This window comes from Canis lupus, chromosome 18 (genome assembly GCF_048164855.1).
Source record: "Canis lupus baileyi chromosome 18, mCanLup2.hap1, whole genome shotgun sequence".
Lineage (NCBI taxonomy): Eukaryota > Metazoa > Chordata > Mammalia > Carnivora > Canidae > Canis > Canis lupus.
This window is the reverse complement of record NC_132855.1, coordinates 41,947,289-41,953,288: the sequence shown is the minus strand read 5'-3', so window position 1 is coordinate 41,953,288 and position 6,000 is coordinate 41,947,289. Positions and strand designations below refer to the sequence as shown.

Below are 6,000 nucleotides of genomic sequence, written 5' to 3'. Positions count from 1 at the left end.
AAGAATATATTGTTCACACAACTTTTCTTTGGTTATTGTGTGTAACCATTTATAACAGATTCTTTCCAGTTCACAGTTTAAGCAAAAAATGTTATTTTGATGATAATTTGCATGGCCAGGGCATGTAAAGGGTAGAAAATAAAATGAAATCAGGATAAAACACTGAGAAAAAGATATTTAAAGGCAAAATAAAAATAGGGAGAGAAAATAATGGACCCAGTTGCTAACGTTGAGGCCTTAAACATATGACAATGTTTTTATAGAATTTGGAATCTGCTGCCCGGGTGAGCACCAATCCTGGGTGGCAAGAGAAGACAGGAGTAGACAATAGAGATGCCGATTCCTAAGGAATGAAGAATCTGATGGACTGCTTTACGTCAGATTAGGTGGGCCTCTCTAATTTCCTAAAATTTGGATTCTCAATGATAGAAGGATAGGCCCATGGTAGGCATCTAAGCATACTTCAAAAATTGATTTTAATTGCGTATGTTATTTAGAGAGGAAGATGATAACGAGGGTGCACGCATGTTTCAAAGGTGGAAACTAAAAAGATGAAGGCGAGTTTCAGCATTAAGAGAAAGAGCATGGCCAGGAGCAAGGATTAACAGAGAGGAAGGGGCTATGCGAGCAGGTATTTCATCCCGGGGGTGATTCTTAAGCTACCCTAGTCACAGAGGTTGTTGTTCTTAAAAATTGACTACAGAGTACTAATTTGATTACAGATCACTAGATACAGCGGGGCGGGAGTGAAAAACACGTCTTTAGAACCTCATTAACAGCCTCTGCCACTTTAGCGTCAGCTTTTACCAGCTTTCCCTTCTCTACTTCAAAGGGGGGCAGCATTTTCCCATGTCCTCTTTATTTCTGTTCTATTTAAAGAATGTTTTCTCTATGTTATTGTTTCTTTCAAATAACTGTTCATATTTTACCTTGCTTTTTTAACCCTTTTCTAATACTGCTTTCCCATATACTCAAAATTTCTCTTCTTATAGCAGCCTGCCTTCCCCTAAGAAAGAATATGTGTTTTTATTTCCATCACTCAGTGATCAGCCAGCTAGATTCTTAGCTTTTTAAAAACAGCTGTATACTATTATTTAAAAATAAACGTTATTCTATTTCTTATGAGGCTGACTGAGCTATTTAAAAAAACAGACAAAAATCACCCACTGTTATATGCAGAATGATAGATTTGATTAAAGGGATTTAGGGCAGGGCTTCTAAAATTTTAATGTGTTACGGATCACCTGGGGCTCTTGTTAAAATGCAGATTCCGATATATCAGATCCAGGGCCTGAGACTCTGCCTTTCTAACAGGCTCCCATGCCCATGATGCTGGTATATGGATCATCCTTTGAGTAGTAAAGCTTTAGAATCATTTCCCTTTAGTATGCCCTTCATCTTATAAACATTATTCTTTTAAAATTTAGAAATATTCTTTATCTATAGAATACATTTACTGTATGGCTTTGGAAATAGGATTAATTCTGTCTTCCTGATCTCAAAATATCTTAGCAACCATTTATAAGACAGTTGTTCTAAGAAAAGAGTGTTGTTGATGAGGACATGCCCCCTCACGTAGGGGAAATTTGGGAGAGAAATTTATTCTTAGGAGATGTAATATAAATATATAAAGTAATATAAATTATGAGTATATATTTTTTTCTGGAAGACTATTCAGTCTAAAGAAGGTAGTCTTCCTTAGAGAAGAAGGGAGTATTGCTGGTGAAGTATTAGTGGTGGTATTGGTGGTGATGGAGGTTGTAGGTGTATTGGTGATAGTCATTATTGTAGTAATAATGTAGGAAGAGGTGGTTGTGGTAGTCATAATGGTGATGGTGGTATTGCTAGTGGTTGTGACAGTGGTGGTGGTGATGGTTAAGATGTGGGTAGAAGTGGTACAGATAGTGATGTTATCATTTTGCAGTAAATAATAAAGCAACAAGATTGGTTTTCAAACCTGGTTCAAGATATTTAACATCTCAATATTCTTGACAAATTACTGTTTCTGAGCCTCAGTTTTCTCATTTGAAAAAATGGTGATAAATAAAATACTTAGCTATGAGTATGCTGTGGCAATTAATCAAAATAAAGCATGTGAAGCCTTTAGTAAAGTGTAAGGCATATAGCCCATATTCAGTGAAAGTGTTGATTATTTATTGGTGGAATTGCCTGACTCCACATTCATTCTCAACTTGTGATTGTCCAAGTAGGTTAAATTCAGACTATTTTCTTTTCTTTTTTTTTTTTTTTTTTAGTTTATGGGTTTTTTTCTCCCATCTTTTTTTTTTCCTGGACACATCCTTATTTGCTCGAGATGAAAAGTCATAGATTTGACATTGACCTTTAGATGATAAATGAATAAAGGCAGTTCAATCATTTCCTATTTAAAAATTCCTTTCTATAATTTCAGCCTTTAAGGAATCGACAGTTCCAGAATATAATAATGTATCTTTTTATCCAGAAAATTCAACAATCCTGTTAACTGGGAGGTCAGAGTCAATGTCCTCATGAATAGATTTGGATTATTTCCCATACATCTTTATTATTTAGCACAGGATCCTTTCTCAGGACATCTTCCTACTGCCCACCGCATGAGTGCTCATGAAATTCAAGTTTAATACTGACTGTAGACATACAAAACAGCCTCCTTGAAAACTTAAGTAACTCCATAAAAAAATCTAAACTTTCTGGACATTTAAGATCTTACCAGCCTCTGTTGCCAATCATTGTCCACTTCTAACCCTATTCTGACATCTTTTGGCCGCACTAGGCTATTCACCCACTAGTAGTAATAGCTTCAATTTATTACGTACCCACTATGTGTCAGATATGGAGTTTGGCATTTTACATGATTGTATTTGATCTTCATTTTAGCCCTACAAGGTAGATCCTGTTATCCTTAATTTACAGATACTTAAAGCTTAGAGTATTAAAGAAATTTATTACTGTCACAAAACGAACAAATATTCCGACTCTTGTGTTTAGGTCCGAGGGTGTACTTTTTCTGGATCACATGCTGCCTCCCTAAAGCTCTATTGCTTGGCAACATGGTGAGTTTCCACTCCGGAAAGCACTCCTTTTTCATTACTTCTAATAGAATCATAAACATTTTTCAAGGCTTCACTCAGATGGTACTGACTGGGAAGTGCCTGGATTCGAATCCTGGTCATGTGACTTTAGGTGATGTATCTTTCTATGCTTCATGCAGTACCTCAGCAGAAAAATAAGACAAAAAAATAATTGCATTTGTATTTTAAGGTTAATATGAAGATTAAACATATATATGTCCTTGTACTATGTATCACACATACACTATCATATATATATGTATGTATCTGTAGCTATAGTGGTAGCTATGAAGAGATTAGATCAACTCTTACATGAAATACTGTATCAGTGTTGTTTGTTATAAAAGCAGAAGTTACCTTAGAGGTCATCTGGGAAAATCCTCCTAATTGGAAAAAGGATGAATCTGAAACTCAGAAAGGGTTTGTAACCCTGTCCTGGATCACATAGTTGGTGCAATAGCCAACTTTAGAATTCCTAATTTTCATTCCTGTTACTAGAGTGTTTATTTATGTCTTTACACTGGAATACTCTGCTCTGTAAAAACTTTCTTAATTTGCCCCTGAACTTCACTGTGCTGTGTTCTCTTATGAGGAGCATTGCATTGTAACTATTTGGATTATTTCTTACCCTCTAACTCAATTGTGATGTTCTTGGGTAGAGGGTGAAGTCTTTCCCATTTATCTTTGTTTCCCATAGGGCACCGATGCTCAGTGTGCACTTACATAGCATTTCATGAATTGACTGAACATCTGCTATTATAAAGATAGGAATTGATTATTCATCTGCTAGGAATTGAAATCCAGGTGCTTTCATATCAATTTTCAGTTCCTTGGTAGCTCTAAGCAATGGGTACAATTTCACAGAGGGGGGAAGCTGAGATTCATAGGCTCAGAGAAGAAAAGATTGGAAGGTTAATTGCACAGGTAGTCCAAAACCAATGAAAGTGAAATTGAACATTGGGTCATTTGCTCTTTAGGGGAGCTAAATCTCTATTGTCTTCTATTATTGCGGATAAATGAGAACTGTTGATCTATTATTTGCTTTTAATTGCTGTGCCGTGTTGATTTTCCTCATATTTTTCATTCTACGTGTTTTCTTTATTTAATCGAGTTTTTCAGGAACTTGAATTATACATTTTTTTCTGTTTTCAAAAGTAATAAATGTTTGTTGTAGAATATTTAGAAAATAAAAAGGAAGAAATAAATCACCTATAACTTCACCAGTCACAGATAAGCAACATTAACATTCTGTCTCTTTTCTCTCTAGTAGTTTTTCCATGCTTGAAATATTAATTGTATCTGCTTATCTTTCTCTTATTTTAAATTACATTTAAATTGGGATTGTAATTCTCTTTGCAACTTACCTCTTCCAGTCATCATCTAGGATCTGATGAGTGAAAGTGTTTTACATAAAACCAGGTATGAAGTCAATTACTCCAAACCCAGGATGTTATATTTAGGGTGATATATGATAGGAAGTTCAAAGTATAGATTAGATGGTTTTTGTGCATTGGGGTAACTCTTTACAGGTTTTGCTCACTCTAGAATCTGTTTTTTTTTTTTTTTTCAGTCACAACTATGGCAGCCCAAGTGACATCAACTGCCATTATAGCAGAGTCTGTGTAGAAATAACACCTGACAACATAGCTAAAAGAAGTTTGTTATTTAGGGTAATAGGTTCAAGCATTTAGAACAAGGCACGCTGAAATTTTTACCATTTGAGTCTACCAAAGGTATTAGTATTAGTCAGAATCAGGGAAATAAAGGCTAAGGTTTCTGTATAGCATTTTAGGTCTTTGCTTTGAACAGTTGTGGAGACGAGACTGATGTTGCCTTTACATTTTGTATAACTTCCTAAAGTAAATAAATATGATCAATCGCTAGGCTGGTTCCATGGTGAAAGAAGTGAGTAATGCAGAATCTGGATGTGCAGGGAGGAGATTCCGTTAGACAAGAGTACTGATGTTGGGTGGATCTAAGGATGTCTATTGCTGAAAGTGATCAGTAGGAATTAGGTATGGCTGCATGAACCTCAAATAATTATGATTAATAATATTAATGTCTATTTCTCTCATCAAAAAATGTAACGAGATGGGCATCTGAAGGATAATATGGCTAATAGGATCTGGTCCTATCAAGTTCCCAATGACCTGGGTTCCTTTCATTTTGTTGCTCTCATTCCTAGGGTAAGGCTCATGTCCTCTTAAGCTAAGACAGCGTTCCAGTGATTGCAACCACATTTCAAGCAGCAGGATGCAGAGAGCATAGGAAAAAGTATCAAACAGTATGCGCCAACTTTCTTTTAAGGAAAGTTCACAGATGCTATCACGTGACTCTTGTACTTATTGGGTACCACTTAGTCCTATGGCCACAAATTACAAAGAAGTGTGGGAAAAATCCAATGGGGAAATCAATCTTTATTCCAGACCACCAGGGACTAAAAATTGTATCACTATAAAAGAAGGGGAGAATGGATATTGGAAACAATTTTTATCTCTTTTGGAGAAGTTATTACAAGAACTACAGTGAAAATTATAGCTTATTCTAAATATACTTGTGCTTTAGGTAACTTTAATAAGATTAAATAGCTCAATCTAGACTGTCCAGTGCAAGGGTCAGCAAACAACACTCTGTAGGTCAAATCTGGCTTGCCATCTGTTTTTGTAAATAAATGTATATGGGAAGACAGCTATGCTCATTCATTTGTGTGTCATCCATGGCTGCTTTTGCACTACAAAAGCAGAGTTGAGCAGTTGCAACAGAGACCTGAAATATTTACTATCTTGCCTGTTTACCTAAAAAGTTTGCCAACTCCTGCTCTAGACTATAGAGTATGGATTCACAAATTTAAATGAATCCATTCTTTTTTGTAATTGTCAAGTCCCTAGTTAAAAGAAGCCCTTTATATTTTTATTATAATAAGGTACATTCA

The 6,000-nt window shown here is 35.5% G+C and overlaps 1 protein-coding gene across 15 annotated transcripts in view; it reads left to right on the top strand.

Moving 5' to 3' along the window:
- Nucleotides 1–302: 302 nt before the first annotated feature.
- GNGT1 (G protein subunit gamma transducin 1) overlaps nt 303–6,000 on the top strand; it is a 340,161-nt gene continuing 334,463 nt past the window's right edge. For 10 of the 15 annotated variants that reach the window (XM_072784166.1, XM_072784157.1, XM_072784137.1 and 7 more), the window contains exons 1-2: nt 303–386; nt 2,986–3,050. The gene's annotated coding sequence lies outside the window, so the exon portion shown is untranslated. The other 5 variants (XM_072784142.1, XM_072784138.1, XM_072784143.1 and 2 more) reach the window with 3 other exon arrangements.